The following is a 16802-nucleotide window of genomic DNA, read 5'->3' on the forward strand; positions in this document are numbered from 1 at the left end:
GTGTTTTCATTCACTTTCCCCATGGGTGTAATGTACAAATTCCCTTTAAGCCCACCATTTCATGTAATTTAAACTGCTACTTACTGGATTTTCTCTCCTCCCTTTTCCCTTTCCTCTGTCAGAACACCTAGCTTAGGCCTTTATTTACAGGAAAGAGAAAAGATCTCTTCTTGTCTTGGAGGGGAACTAGCTAAGAAGCTTCTCTGTATCTCATTCTCCAATTTATCAAATGCATCTTAAAATAACCCTGCCCTGTGAAAAATTCCAGCCAAACTAGGTAACTATAAATATTTTTTTTCAAAGTCCCAATGATAAATTCCATTAAAATGACCCACAAAATAATGAAACGCCAGCCTTTAAAGTGAAGGGCACTGTCACATAAATGCTAAACAATAAGTGAACTATTGGCCAATGTATTTAATCACTGTAAGACAGACCTAAGGCCCAACAGGGATATGGGTCCTAGAAATCTGTGTGAGCAGAAAGAAGGTCTCCAGCAATTTGACAAAATTCTCAGATAAGCCAAAAAGCAATAAATACTACTTAGGCTTGGGAATGATTTCCTTTTTGCAAATATGATGAGTTAAATTTACAGGCATATTTTCTGTTTAAGTATGGTAAGTATGAAAGAAAAATGTTATTTCTTTTCAGTGATTAATAGTCCTTCATAAATAGGGTCACAAATGCCTTTAATAAGCTGTTAATAAGTGAAATTATCCAATTCTTAAGATAGAAGAGACCCTAAGTCTCATTTCGCTCACTTTCCTAAGTTTGCAATGAAGAAACAGAGCTCCAAGTACAAGTTTGGAAGTCCAGGTTCACAGAAGTAATCATAGCAGAACCAGCACTGGGATTCAGGCTCAGCTGTAGAATTACAGACTGTTTCTTCAACTGACAGAAGGTTAGAGTGCCCTCCTGTGTCCCTATGTAGAAATTCTTTAGGTCTTTACAAAATTTAAAATAGCTTTAATCTCTTCATCAATTTTCCTGCATTGGGGCAGGGACCAGGCATTTAGGCCCAAAGACAAACTCTGCAATCACCATGTTATTGAAAGTAAATGAACAATGCACTTGACTTGTTTAATCAATAACGACATAGAACCAATAATATCATCCCTAGAGTATCTTTGTGTGCACTGAGGTCTAACAGACCTGGGTCTATGTCCCAGCCAGCCATATGCAATATTTGCAACCCTGAACTAGTTGCAAAACCAGTCTGAGCCTCAGTTTCTTCATCTGTAAAATGCAGGTAATCAGTGCCCTGCAGGATTGTGGCAGAGGTCAAATGAGATCACATAAGTAAAATGCCCAGCCTGGCATTAGGTACATAATAAGCACTCAATAGATTGAAGTTGTTTCAGTTATTTTCAGACAAGAGCCCCCCACTAGGGTTATGAAAAAGTTAATGATGGAAGAGCTGAGGTAAAAACACTGGGGCGATAAACTGAATGTCTTCAGGATTCCTTTTTTTTTGTTTGTTTGTGTTTTTTTGAGACGGAGTCTCGCTCTGTCGCCCCTGCTGGAGTGCAGTGGCGCGATCTCAGCTCACTGCAAGCTCCCCCTCCCGGGTTCTCGCCATTCTCCTGCCTCAGCCTCCCGAGTAGCTGGGACTACAGGCGTCTGCTACCATGCCTGGCTAATTTCTTTTTGTATTTTTGATAGAGACAGGGTTTCACCGTGTTAGCCAGGATGGTCTCGATCTCCTGACCTCGTGCTCTGCCCGCCTCGGCCTCCCAAAGTGCTGGGATTACAGGCGTCAGCCACCGCGCCCGGCCAGGATGCTTTTAGCTATTGGGCGAAAAGGTTTCCATGAGTTCCAGGGGCAGAGGAAAGGGAGAGAGAATTTTTAAACAGATATGTACTGAATATGTGATTCCTGAAAAATGAATTTCTTCTTCAAATGGGGAAATTTAAATGGACCTAAGCCACATGGCTTGACCACAGATAGAAGCTCTCTCTCAAAGGTAACACCTGGCACTAAGGGTCCAGCAATTTTTTTAAAAAAAGCCTCTGTATGAAAGAAAATATTTGAAAACCAGATTCTATTTGTGTCATTGACCCAGTTTTAGAAGTCTTTATTTATTGAGAGGGTAACCATATTAAAATCAATTAAGAACAGAGGTGAAAAACAATAGCTGGATGAATTCATCCTTTGATTTTAATTTCCTTCAACTCTTCATGAAACAAGCTATCTCAGCTAAAGTGTTCAGCAAAATTGCAGTAAATCAAGTCCTTTTGCCAGGTGAACTTTCAAAGGTTCCCTCCCCCTCTGACCTTAGGTAATTTTCAGTTATCCTTTCCCTACGTGTGGAAGGGAGATATCATTATTTATGATACAAGGAGACTTGACCTTTAAATGTCAGTGCAAGTGTAGAGACTGGCCATTCTGTCTGTATCTTCCACCAGCTTATAGGAGAATTAAGGGAAATAGTTCAATAATGTGCAAATGGGGAAGAGGGAGGGGTAGAAGGAACACATCATCTGTGCCACCATCTTTTTGTTATATAACTAGGGAAAAGCAAAGGGAGAATTGGGCTGGCCTCTGTTATCTAAATACTTATTCTAGATAGGACAATCACCAGGAGGTTTATACAGATTATTGTACTGCAAGAGCTCATAAAAGGCTGCTCAGAGTTTATGAAGCTTACCCTTGAGCCCCAGGGGCTTGCTTACCCTTTCCAGTAATCTGTTACCTTTAAATAAGGCAAATGCAGCACAAGGCTGAGGCATTTATTATTTATAGAAAGTTCCTCATCAGACTCATCTATGGCTGTGGAGGAGCAGAGTCAGAGCCTCTGAGCCTCCGCAGTGACAACCTGCTGCATTCTACACTAGTGCAGTGCTATTCTGAGCAACCTGAAGCTTAAGCTGGATTCTTTGTGGTTGTAAATTTTTAGTCAACTAATGAAAAGATATTCCCTGCCTCATCCTTGAAAGTCACCTATTTGTGTGGATTATCTGAACACTACATTTTCTGGCTGTTGTAGTTACTTCAATAGTATCTGTGAAATGCTGTATTCCTGGTGTTCATCTCATTTTCTGCTTCATGCTTTTGCGACTTTACACATCATTCTCCTTCGAATGCCCCCACATCGATATATCTTGCTTCTTGATGCTTATGTTGCTAGCTCTTTCGGTAGGGTTTTAATTCCAGTATACCAAGAAAACATTTGTTCATACAGGGGTCTTTTTTAAGGGGTTCATCTCAGAGAGAAAGCTTTCTCTTGTACTTTCCCACCTCCTTCACCCCTTTGTATGGTACTACCCCACTCCCCAGCTAGGTCTATCCCTGCTTGGGGACTGTGTGATCCAGGCACCAGGTGAGATGAAGCCAGGAGGCAAGGTCCACAGAGCAGAGCCCCTTGAGGGATGGGGCCTCAAAATGGCTAGACTGAGACACGTGTGCTTCAGACAGCTTAATAGTAGGCTACGCCTTCAAGTTGTCGCTTTAAAAATATTTACTCCTCATTTGGTAAAAGTTGTAGAAGTGAAAGTATACTGCAGCTTTGAAAATTTTCTATTAGGTTTGCCTCCTTTCCCGAGTCTCTCTTCTGAGCCCTACAGCCCCCTCTGATCCCTCTCCTTTCCCCCTTTGATTCTCAGCATCCTCAGCCTTCACTCCCAGCTTCTCAACCTGTTTCCTCAGCAGATCCATTGAGGTCTTTCCAAGAGTCTGTCTCTAAATTGGCATACCCCTACCCACTGCTTAATACTGCTTCAAGTATGTCAAAAGCTATTAATGCCAGAGATGAATATTGCAGTTGTGCTCAGCAAACAGAAGATAGTCCAGCTACCAGGATTCACTGTGCTTAGAGGAGAGTGGTGATTAAAAATGACTTTTTTTCTTATCACATGTTCATGTTCAAGATAAAGAGTTTACTATGTGCATTGAAGAGAGCTTTTTTTTTTTTTAAACATCTTGCCCATTTCATAAGGAGTCGCTGGTGAAAACCTGCAGCAACTGGCACCAACTTTGCAGTTTATCTGAGCAATATCTTAACATCCTTTGTTGACTGGTCCCTTTGGTCACTGCTCTGTCGCCGTGCCCCTCAACATGGCTGTACCTGGAAGCCCATAGTCCTGGCAGAGCTGGCTGCTGTCGTGAGTCAGGAAGATGCTCCACAGGGAAGTGAGCTGGTGACAGCCTCCATGGGCAGTCAGAGCTGGACTTAGGGATCCGGAGTCCAGCTGGGCCGGTGCGCTCTGAAGGGCCAGAAAGGTGTTCCGGCATATCCTCATCACTGTCTAAGTCTGAGAGTGGACATTCATGCTGAAGGAGAAGCAGCTCCTAAATGGCTCTTCTTCCAGAAACTTGGCCTTGCTGATTTTGCCTGTATTGCCTGTATGCATATTGAGACATATGTTTTCAGCCATTTGTAAAATGAAGTAGTGGTTTCTCTAAACCTCAGGAATATATTCAGAGTTTTTAATCAGGTGAACTTGAGTGGGAATGTCTTGACTGCCTTCGTTTTAGTACATTTGAAAAAAATGTTGAATTTCTTAAAAATCATAGGTCATTAAAATGCAAGCACTTTTAGTGAGATAATGTGTTTGAGGGCCTAAATCTCATTTTTTTAGCCCATTTTCTAAAAAAAAAAGTATCTTGTTGAAACATTTGTAATAGAAATTCTATGAAGATAGGGTCTTCTGGCTCTCTGTAAATCAAATCATAAAATCTTCTCACAGTAGTCTCTTTTTATCTGCAAGTGGTATGTTCCAAGGTTCCCAATGGCTGCTGAAACCATGGATAGAGCCAAACCCTATACACCCTGTGATTTTTCCTATACGTACATGCCTATGATAAAGTTTAATTTATCAATTGGGCACAGTAAGAGATTAACAACAACAACTAGTAATACAATGGAACAATTATAACAATATGCCAGCATCACTGCTGTTGCACTTTGGGGTCATTCTCAAGTAGAGTTAGGGTTCCTGGAACACCAACACTGATACTGCGACAGTCATGCTTGGCCATGCGTACGTCTCTAAGAACTCTTCATTAGTATTTTCAGTTTGTAGAAAACATACAGAAAAACTTCTGAAAATATTACTGGCTCTGTTGTTTACATTAGGGAAAGATTATCTGTTGATGGTTATATTGGTGTTTGAGTGTTTTAATGATAACTGAGATGGCTAAGTGATTAATGGTTGGGGAACCTCTACCAAGTAGATACGCTAGACAAAGGGATGATTCACATCCTGGGCTGGAAGGCCTGTGGGATGGCAAAGCACTTCATCATGCTCCTCAGAATGGGGCACAATTTAAAACTTATGAATTGTTTATTTTTAAAATTTTCCATTTAATAGTTTTGGACCACAGTTGACTGTGGCCAACTGAAACTGTGGAAATTGAAACTGCAAATAAGAAGGGACTAGTATATTTTCTCAGAAAAATTCAACTCTTTAAAATTAACAACTCATGAGGTTGACATCTCTGAAACCCTCAAAGATGGCAGTGATGAGGGAGGAGGAGCTATTGTTTAGCTGGACATCTCTGATTCAATTCCACTGGAGGGGGGCATCTGTTCTCCTTTTCCTCCTTCGGAGATGGGAAAAAATTGCTCTTTTTCTTGGCTTGTACACTTATATCTTTTATCTTTTTATAAGCGTGATACTGCTTTCTCCTCTGCTGTTTGCACAGATTGTCTTCTGACCTAGTTGAGCCTTTACTGCTGCCCAGACACCTTCTGGTAGCTAGCGTCATATGAATTACTTAGCTTTATTAAGATAAAGTGTGAGCAAAGGGTTTTTTTGGTCTTTTGTGTTTGGGCACCTTTAATATCTTTTTGCTGTTGCTGGGCAGGGAAGAGTCTTTACAGCTGAGATCTTATTAATTTGCCTAGAATATTTTAGTTTATATATTTTATATTAATTAGGAAAAATAAATTTGACATTCAGTGCAATTTTATGCAGCATCAGCTATAGTGGGTAACTGGAACGATAGTTGCACCTGGTTTTTTTGCAAGCTGCCTGCATTACTCTGACCTCACTTGACAAAGTATAGGCTAATAGAGAAAGAATATGCAAATTACAGACATGTGACCTAAAATTCAGACTGAGATAAAATAGACAAGCTTTAATTGAACACTCTGACTATTCGTTATAGAAAATACATGCACATCCAGTATATGTTTTTAGCCCAAGCTTACAATGGACCAGACCATCTTAGTTTTCATGAAATAATATGATTTAGGTCTTGATAAAAATTTGGAGCTTACATGGAATTTAGATGACTCTTTCAAAAATGAGCTCAAATAATATTTGTCTTTAAAAGAATTTTTAGAGAATAATTATTATCTATTAGAAGTTCTCTATTGATATTAGTAAACATATTTCCAAATAAATGAAAGGTGGGCCTTTTTTCCACTGAATAAGAGAATTTTCTGGATTTCATTTCAGATGGGCCAGTTTTAGTGCCAACATATACACATAGACATGCACATAAGTACTTTGGTAACCGAGAGGACCTTAGCTCCAAACACCTCTGTAGATATTTCATCCAAACTCTTGCTATCCAAACATTTGCTGTAACTTATAAGATTTATTTTATCCGGAATTCACTACCTAAATAAAAAATCCCATCGTGTGATTTTAAGTTGCAGGTACACCTTGTCAAAATGATGGAGAATGTGTTACATCCGTAGTTCAGCTACCCTCCCAGCAGGCTCGAGCTGTGCATTAGTGCTCTCAACTTACCACATTATTGAGTGAAAATGTCTTCTAAAAAAGCAAAAAGCCTCTGAATAAAACAAGCACACTCAAGTGGCCTAAAAAGAAAAAATGGGTGATAAAGCTTATTGAGAGAGATGAACTAACGTAAACTTGGCCATGCTTACATCTCTGGGAACTATGCATTGATATTTTCAATTTGTAGAAAAAAATATAGAAAAACTTCTGAAAATATTACTGGTTCTTCTGTTTATATTAGGGAAAGATTATCTGTGGATGATTACATTAATGATATTTGATATTCGAGAAAACTGATAGGGTTTTTTTGATGGGTTGGGAAGACATTACTGTTTTTTCCATTTCAAATAATGGATTATATAGGCTTCCACTCTCAAAAAATCTGTCATTCAACATATTTTTGGCAACAGGTTGGATTTGTTTTTCCATAAAAATCACTTGATGACATCTAATTTTATGTTATTAAAAATAAAAAGTTTAAGAACATCCTCAGAATTTTCTCTCTTATACTTGTAAATTATGTAATCACTGTATTTATTTATTTCCAAGTACTGACATAGGAGCAGACTAGAGATATTAATAATTTATAATTTTAGTTTTAGTGCCAATTTGAACTTCAACTGTAGAATACTATGATCCAAACTTACTCCTTTTGATGTTGATTTTGGGTGTAACCTAAAATAAATGACTTAAACTACAGACTTCATTTTTCCTAGCCCTAAATGTTAACTGCCATGACAGATCCTCAAATATAAATATTTACTGAGGTTTCATGGCTTTATTTAAAAACCAGAATTATTTATTTCTCAGATAGTATCATCCAAATAAAAGATGACACAAATTTCTTAATAATTAATAATAATAACATGTTTGAGCTCATTCTATTAGCCAAGGACTCCTCTGGGTGTTTCCCTGAGTTAACTCATTTAGTCTTCACAACAGACCAATGAAGTTAGTACTGCTGTTGTCCACATTGTGCAGATGAGGAAACTGAGGCCCAGCATTTTATTCACATAACTAGTAGGCAGTAGAGCCAGGATTATGAACTCAGGCAGCCTGGCAACAGACTCTGTGCCCCTGTCCACTGCGGGGACACTCCATTTAGCTTATTCAGAGCTATGGTAATTCACTAAGTTGGGTGTTAGGACTCACCATTTGTGAAGTTCTTTCTTAACTAGTGTCTTACAAAGTGCAAGTCTGAGTCCTTTGGGACTGCGTAGACAGAAAAATGATTTGTTGGTGTTCCTGGAAATTGCAAGTGAGAATACTTTAAAAGATTACTGGAAAAGAAGGAATTCAGTGGTTCCCAACCCATTAGTGTTCTAGGGACAGGGGATGGGAATAGAACCTTCCAGTACTGGGTCACCTTATGGATGGGAGGAAAACATTGCTGGAGGCATTGAGAGGCAGGCCAATTAAGGATAAAAAGAGACAGGGTCAGAGGTTCAGCCCAGACAAGCCAGGAACCTCAGTCTAGGGTGGTGGTCTGTCTCAGCCTTTTGTTCATAATCACTCCCCGAAGGAGTCTTTTTAGGCGTTTCTATTCCTTATTTCCCCCTTTCCTCCCCTGTGAAATTATAACACTCAGCTATATCTGTACTTTGTACATAGAAGAATAAGATTTTTCACCCCCTAAGAACAAATTTTTTCGATGTCAGTGCCTAGAGGCACAGATACACTGAATTGTGTCAATACACATGGGGTGGGAAGAGTGAGATCAGTGAAACACCTGGAGGAACTAATGGGCTTCAAAGTTAGAAGGACTTAGAGACAGGAAGACCTAAGGGAGGTGAAAACAGGAGGTTTTCTTAAATATGTGAAGTCAGGAGTTCTTTGACTTGGGGTCACCATCCTCACCTCTCCAAATTGGGAGTTACTCTCTATCTTCTTATAAGCTTCACTTAACTCTTGTCTCAATCCTCCCTCCATGGCTACAAGTGTGGTCATCAAGTAATCTGAAATGCCATTGTACTGTAATGAAATGTATCATTTCATAGTGTGTGTTTTGAATTCTTTTTGTTTTATTTAGAAACCAGTTTCCCAAGAAGCTTGCTTTAAATTCTTTTATTTGAGCTCAGAAAATGGCAACTACTCCAATTTGCAAGAAATGGGTAATGAAAGTGCTTTAAAAACTAGAATGCATTCATTTGAGATCTCTAATCCCCAAATGACAACCCTCAGAAAGAATCAAGCAGTAATTTGTGTTCCAGAGGAAACTGATTGTGCCCGGTCTTCACAAGGCCAGCTAGCTCATTTTTTCATACCTTACCTCTCAAATAATCTAACACTACCTAGGAGGCAATAACTATAACACTGAGTAAAAATCTTGCTAACCTTTTCCCATTCAAATCTCTCTCTTCCCTTGTGACTTCGCTGCCACAGGGACTTTATTCTGAGCTCTGTAACCTAGCGCACATCCCAAGGATCCTAGTAAACCTTAAGTAACCTAATCTAATCGCATACTAGGAGGCATAATAAGGAAACCAAGGCCTCCCAATATTTTTCTTCTTCACAGACAAGCTGTGGTTATTTAATTGGTTAAAGGGCAGGGTGTATCTTAGAACAAAAGGAGTGATGAAGAAAGCATCTACCAATACATGGGAAAGGCACTTCACCAGATTATTATTTGAAGGTTTGAAAGTACTAGAAGACCAGCCAGAGCAGACCATGCCCAGAAGTCAGAGAACTTTTTGGGAAACTATAATCTTACATTTGTGGCTGTAAGTATCAAGCCTGGGTATACATTAGAATCAGCAAGAAGCTTGTCAACTTCCATCCCAGAGAGATTTTGACTTAGAAGGTTTGGGGTGAGCTCATGGGCACTGGTGTTTTTTAAAAGCGCCCCCTGCTCTGCCACCTCCCAATGATTCTGATGTGCATCTAAGGTTGAAAATCACTGCTTTACATTATAAAGTGCTTTCACTTACATGATTCAGGATTTTTGTATGCATACAGAAAGGAAAAAGAAACATTGTTAATGACTGTTGACTGTGTAAGAAAATAGGAAGAAACAGGGGTAGTAATTGTGACAATGAAAGGATTAGAGAAAAGTCAATTTCTAGAAACTGGAGGAAAAAAACTTCACCTTTCTAAGGGCTAAAATTAGTCCTATGCATATAGAACATTAAGGAGGGACTTGTATGTCCATATTTACTGCTATATATGGAATAGTTTTTAGATGACGGTAAAATTCTCTGCCCAGAGAAGTCTGAAAACAGTCATTTAGTATTTGATGCCAATTACTTCCGAAGATCATATTGCTTCTCCTCTATAAATGAAATATATTGGAGAAGAGGAGAAAAACATCTGTTGTTAGTAAAAAGGTATGTTAGAAAATGTCATATTAATATTTGTATGTGTATTTCAGGACTGTATAGACAGACAGTGTACCTCAGCAGGTTCCTAACAGCTTTCAGATAGTTTAATAATTCTGCAGGTGAAAACTGGCAAGTGGATGATCTTGGATATAGCTGAAGGATGAAGTAAAGCCAATGCTGTGGGCTCTCAGACTGTGTAGGGTGGGGCAGGGGGGTTGGGGGTAGGGGCAGAATATAAAAGTCCGGTTGCAGCGTGGCAGAAGTAAAGGAACTTGTGATCAAAAAGTCAGAAATTAAATTTTAAGATTTTCAATGTGGGTGATGACAAACTTAGACTGGGACCAAAACAGTGGTGGTGGCTATAGTCAACAGAGTGGAGGCTAAGCTTTCATCTCCATGTCAACTAATAAGATAGAGAGCAACAATGAATCAAGTACAGAAAATAAAATCTTCTAGACCATCAGTATTTAAGGCAAGAAGCTTCAGTTAATCAGCCCTTCACCCTCTGATTTCTAATTAAGAATGGCTAATAATGGCAATAATTACAGTTCAGCACTTACTAAGTGTCAATATTGTTCAAAGCACTTTGCTTACATTTCAATATTCACAATAATTTTGTGACAATAGGTACTATTGGCCCATTTGACAGATGAGGAAACTGAGACATGGAAAAAGCAACTTACTCAATATGGGTTATAAATGCTGGGGAGAAAATATAGACATATTTGGGGTGAGAAAATATTTTACAGAGTATCAGCAAAAGTGAACAGAGTCCAGAAAGAGGCCTGCCTATCTGTGTATGTTGCGTACCAACAGTTTCCAGGCTATATGTAGGGGTCTGGTAAGAGATGAGTCTGAAATAATGCATTGGTACCATATTGAAGACAATTCTAAACCCCCAGTGTTGAGTTTGAGCTTTATTTGGAAGGCAGGAAGTGGGAGGAATGTGTCATAATCAAAGCTGTATCTTAAGAAAACTACCTTTTAAGTATGAACAAATTAGAGTGAAAGGACCCAAATTAGGGTTTCTGTTTGGGTGGTTTTTGGTACTACTTGACAGGCAATGAGTATATCAATGAGAACAGTGGCAGTTGAAGGTTAATGAAAGAGACAGGTTTGATGTATATTGCAAAGGTCAAATGTAAAGTTTTGGTAACTGGTTAAAGAAGAGGGTGAGGCAGAGGGAAGAGTTTAAATAGAATCCAAGATTTCAAGTCTGAGTGACTGGGTAACTACTGGCAGAAATTCAGGAGAGGCACTTTGTGGGGATGAGAGGGCCAGCAGGAGAAGCTAGACTTTGAAAATACGTACTTTGTTGTGTGAGCAGGCCATTGGAGGCAGGCCATAGCAGGAAGGTGGGAATGTAAGTTTGCAACTTGTAAGAGTCTGGGCTAGAAAGGAAGCTTTTGGTGTCATCTGCATAATGATACTGTGGTAAACTGGGGAGTGGGACTGAAGTCTCTGAAGGTGGACAGAGGAAGTGAATACAGAACAGATCCTTGGAAAACATTTAAATTTAGGGACAATAAAGAGGAGTCAAAAAAGCAGACAGAAGGTAAAGGAAGGATGGGAACACCCAGAAATGTGCAGAAATATACACTGAGCACAAGAGAATGAAAGGTTCCACAAACAAGCTGACTTGGCAAACCCACATAGAAACCAAGAAGAATATGGCCATTTGAATTAGAGTAGCAACAGAAGGAGAGAAAGTGGACTCAGATGGAAAGAAGTGAGTATGTCATAGCAGACAAAGGCAGCAGGACTGGCCTACACTTTCAAGAATTTGACAGCAAGGAGGAAAGAGAAGACAATCGTGTGTGGAGTAAGGCATGTAAGGAAAAGTACTTTGTTTTGTTTTAAGACAAAGGGGTACCACTTAAATATATTTTAGACAGAGATGAAGAAGCCATAGAGAGAGGTGAGTGAAGATGCGTAGGTAACACCAGGTAGTAGCAGCAAAGATGATTTTAGCAGCAGAAATTACAGTGGGATGAGGTCCTAAGCTGTTTGCTGACCTTATCATAAAACAAACTAGAATGCATGGAACTGCTATCCCTACCAATTCCCAAGCAGCAATTGTCTTAGAGAATAAGGCAAGGATCAGTGGTGCAGGGTATTTTCCTTCTCTTCTGAAGAAATGCTTGAATTTTATTCATACATTCCAAGACAGAAGGGAAGAGTCACTGTCTTTAAAGAATAAAATAATTTCCACGAGTTGTAGGGGAGTAATAAGGGAACAAACTTTGATAGTGAATTTGGATTATAAAATATTAGGATTTTCTATTTGTAAGTACTATTTGCAGATTACATGGTTTATAAATATTGTATGTGCAGGAAAGGGGGGACATTGTTAGCCTGTTTTTCCAAAAAGAAATAATTTATTGCACTTAGGCAGTTAAATGTTATTTCACCCACTCCATATGACTCAAAAGCTTTCTGGAAAAGAAATAAGTAGAACAGGAAAAATATTGATAGTGGTTAATAAGTGACAGTTGGCTTTGGCTGCTATAGGCGTATATAGGGCAAGTGCTATAAAACATTCAGCACTCTGCTTCATTGTTCTGTCCTGTCCTGTCCTGTAAAGGGGGTTGGAGGGATGCAGGGATGTTGCTGGGCACAGGATGTCAGAAAGCATAAGGTGGGGCTGGAAAAACGAAAAGAGAACAAAGAGGTAAAAAGAGACTCTGTTCCTAGGAAATATACACGCTCTCCCTCTTCTGTGGGATGGGCTGGGTACCATGTATGTCCCTGTATATTCAAAATGATCCCTGGGGTCCCATTGCTGTCACATTTCTGCACAGTCCTCAGACACAGAGAAAAGTGTTGGAGGTTGTTAGCACATCTCCCTCTGGAGATGAAACTGGGCTCAACAACAAGAGAACACCAGAGGGGATTTGTCTCTCCTCCACGCTTGGATAATGGCTATTCCCTAATGCCTAGGGAAGAATTAAGTTCAGTATGTGCCTTGCACTATATTACACACTCAATCCTGAACAGCTGGGCTGTTAATGCAATTTAAAAAGAAGAGAGAACTCGCTATTCACCATCTATATCTAATGTATTCATAATAAATCTCTCAATGAGGAGGTATAAAAATTTCCTCTTGCTGTACAGCCAAAGGAAGCAGAGCAGTAGGCAGGTATCCAGGGAGCCTCATTAACAGAGATAACCAATGTGGAAAATCCAGGGGGACTTGTTCCATATTTCTATTAGTAATGGCAATTTTTCTTACCTGAAATATGCTGGTAATTTTCTCACTTGCAAAATTCAATTTGCCTAAGAATGAATAAATAGGTCTTTTCTTAATACTTACTGGATAGCCTTTATGTTCCAGATGCTACATAAAAGCATTATTTGATGTTTATTTTTCCTTTTTCACTTTATCTCTTAGGAAACAAAACACTGAGTCATCACAGAATGATCTGTTTTCAAGAAAATTGAAATAATATAAAATGGTAGTGTTTTGTAAAATTTTGTATTATGTGCGAAATACCTATGCTAAAATTTAGAAAAATGGAAAATGGGTGACAGTGAACTAGTATGAATACAGGAATTCTGATGGTAATATGGGGGCGTAGTGGTTAAGAACAAGGTTAGTAGTGCCAAAGCAAAGGCATTTTCCTTCTAGATTTTACTTGAAAAGTGAAGCCACCTGTGTGGAGTCCCTCACCTCAGAGCCAGTCACAGCACTAACCAAATTAGCTTCCACATGAGTTAGTGGATAAAGACATAAGAATGGTTGACACTGGATAGAACCAATAACCAAAATGAAAGATATTTGCTAAAGATGATTTTCACCTAGAAATAGTTACTATTGAAATATTTTCTCACTGTAATTAGGAATATGCCTATGGTGGTCACTCATACTTCATAAAAAGATAATCTCTGTCTAGGGGGATTCATGCTTTCTTCCTCACACCCCCTGCCCTTTTACTTTCAGTTGACAGTAATAATTGCACATATTTATGGGATACAGAGTAATATTTCAATACATTATACAATGTATAATGATCAAATCAGTGTAATTGGTATAACCATCACCTCAAACATTTATCATTTCTTTGTGTTGTGAACAGTCAAAATCCTCTCTTCTAGCTCTTTGAAAGTATACAATAAATTATAGTCAATCATATTCATCCTACAATGCTGCAAAACACCAGACTTCATTCCTCCTATATAGCATAATTTTTTTTTTTTTTTTTTGAGAACAGAGTCTAGCCGTCACCCAGGCTGGAGTGCAGTGGCACCATCTCAGCTCACTGCAACCTCTGCCTCCTGGGTTCAAGTAATGCTCACGCCTCAGCCTCCCAAGTTGCTGGGACCACAGGCATGCACCACCACACTTGGCTAATTTCTGTATTTTTTTTTAGTTAGAGACAGGGTTTCATCATATTGGCCAGGCTGGTCTCAAACTCCTGACCTGAAGTGATCTGCCCACCTCAGCCTCCCAAAATACTAGGATTACAGGCATGAGCCACCACACCCGGTCCTAGCATAATTTTGTTTCTGCTACCCAACCTCTCTATCCTACCTGCTCTGCTACACTTCCCAGTCTCTAATACCCACAGTTCTACTCTCTACTTCCATGAACTCCAAACTTTTTTTGAGTTCCCACATAGAGTGACAGTATGTAATATTTATCTTTCTGTGCCTGACTTACTTTGCTGAACATAATGTCCCCAGACTTATTCATGTTGCCGTGAATGGCGGGATATCATTCTTTTTTATGGATGAATAGTATTCCAATATGTGTTTATGCCATATTTTTTAATCCATTAATTGGTTGATGAATATTTAGGTTGATTTCATATCTTCACTATTGTGAATACTGCTGCAGTAAACATGGGAGTACAGGTATCCTTTTGATATACAGATTTTCTTTCCTTTGGTTAAATACCTATTAATGGGGTTGCTGGATTATATGGTAGTTCTACGTTTAGTTTTTTTCAGCAATCCCCATACTGTCTTCCATAATGACTGTACTACTTGACATTTCCACCAACAGTTATATACATCTCCACAGCTTCACCAGCATTTGTTATTTTTTGTCTTTTTTTTTTATTATAATTGCCATTGTAACTGGGCGGGGATGATACCTCATTGTGGTTTTGATTTGCATTTCCTTGATGATTAGTGACATGGAGCATTGCTTCCTATGTTTGTTGGCTATTTATATGGTGTTTTGTTTTCTTTTGTTTTGTTTTGTTTTGTTTTTGAGACAGGGTCTTACTCTGACCCAGGCTGGAGTGCAGTGGTATGATGTTCATTCACTTCAGCCTCAACCTCCTGGGCTCAAGCAATCCTCCCACTTCAGCCTCCTGAGTAGCTGGGACTGCAGGTGTGCACCACCACTACTGGCTACTTTTTCTGTATTTTTTGTAGAGATAGGGTTTCACACATGTTGCCTAGGCTGGTCTCAAACTTTTGGACTCAAGTGATCCACCGGCCTCAGCCTCCTGAAGTACTGGAATCACAGTCATGAGCTACCACGCCCATCTGTGTGTCTTCTTTTTGAGAAATGTCTATTTAATTCTTTTGTCATCTTTTTAATTTGATTATTTACTTTTTTTGCTGTTGAGTTGTTTGAATTCCTTGTATATTCTGGCTATTAGTCCTTTGTAAGATTAATAGTTTGTAAATATTTTCTTCCATTCTACAGGTTGTCTTTTCACTCTTGATTGTTTCCTTTGCTAGTGTAGATACTTTTCAGTTTAATATAGTCCCATTTGTCTATTTTCGTTTTTGTTGCCTGTGTGTTTGAAGTCTTAGCTATGAAACCTTTGCCTAGACCAATGTCTTGAAGCATTTCTCCTATGTTTTCTTATAGTAAAGTTAAACAATAAAAGAAGAAAGGAAGAAAGAATATACAAAGTAATTAGAAAATAATTAACAAAATGACCAGGAGTAAATCCTCATCTATCAATAATAGCCTTAAATGTAAATGGTTTAAACTCCTCAATTAAAAGATATGGACTGGCTGAATGGATTTATCAAAACAAAAAAACAAACAAACAAACAAAAACAAGACACAACTATATACTGCCCACAAAAAAACTCACTTCACCTGTAAAGGCACACGTGGACTGAAAGTGAGGGATGGGAAAAAATATTCCACACAAACAGAAACCTAAAGTGTGCAAATTAGCTATACTTATATCAGACAAAATAGACTTTAAGACAAAAAAAAACACAAAAAGGGACAAAGAAGGTCATTATATAATAATAAACGGATCCGTTCAGCAAGAGGATATAACAATTGTAAATATATATACACCTAACACCAGAGCACCTAGATATATGAGGCAAATATTATTAGAGCTAAATGGACTCCAATAGAATAATAGTTGCAGACTTCTTCAGCATTGGACAGATGGATTATCTAGAAAGAAAATCAACAAAGAAACATCAGACTTAATCTGCACTATAGACCAAACAGGCATAACAGACATTTACAAAACATTTCATCCTATCCCTTTGTTAAGACAGAGGAACAGAATGTGCATTTGGACCATTTAATAGCAGTTTTGGCTCATTGAGGTACGAATTCAAAAAGAGGGACATACTAACTAAACTGTGTTGAGCCCATCAAAATGGTTAGCTGATCTGTCAATAAATCATTCCTACTGACTCAGACTTTTACAATAGTAAAATAATATATACAATTTTTAATATATTTTAAAAACATAAAAAGAAAGCAAGTTGAGTTTCTTGAAATTCTGCCTTTCCTAGAATTTAAATCCCTTTCTCAGCATTGTTGAGATAGACACAGTGTTTTCATACCCTCTGTTTCAATGG

The 16802-nt window shown here is 38.6% G+C and overlaps 1 protein-coding gene across 5 annotated transcripts in view; it reads left to right on the forward strand.

Moving 5' to 3' along the window:
• The window catches only part of PLCXD2 (phosphatidylinositol specific phospholipase C X domain containing 2), a 59302-nt gene that overhangs the window by 16107 nt on the left and 26393 nt on the right, over positions 1 to 16802 (forward strand). The window lies entirely within an intron of this gene.

The sequence above is a fragment of the Symphalangus syndactylus genome, chromosome 21, assembly GCF_028878055.3.
Source record: "Symphalangus syndactylus isolate Jambi chromosome 21, NHGRI_mSymSyn1-v2.1_pri, whole genome shotgun sequence".
NCBI lineage: Eukaryota > Metazoa > Chordata > Mammalia > Primates > Hylobatidae > Symphalangus > Symphalangus syndactylus.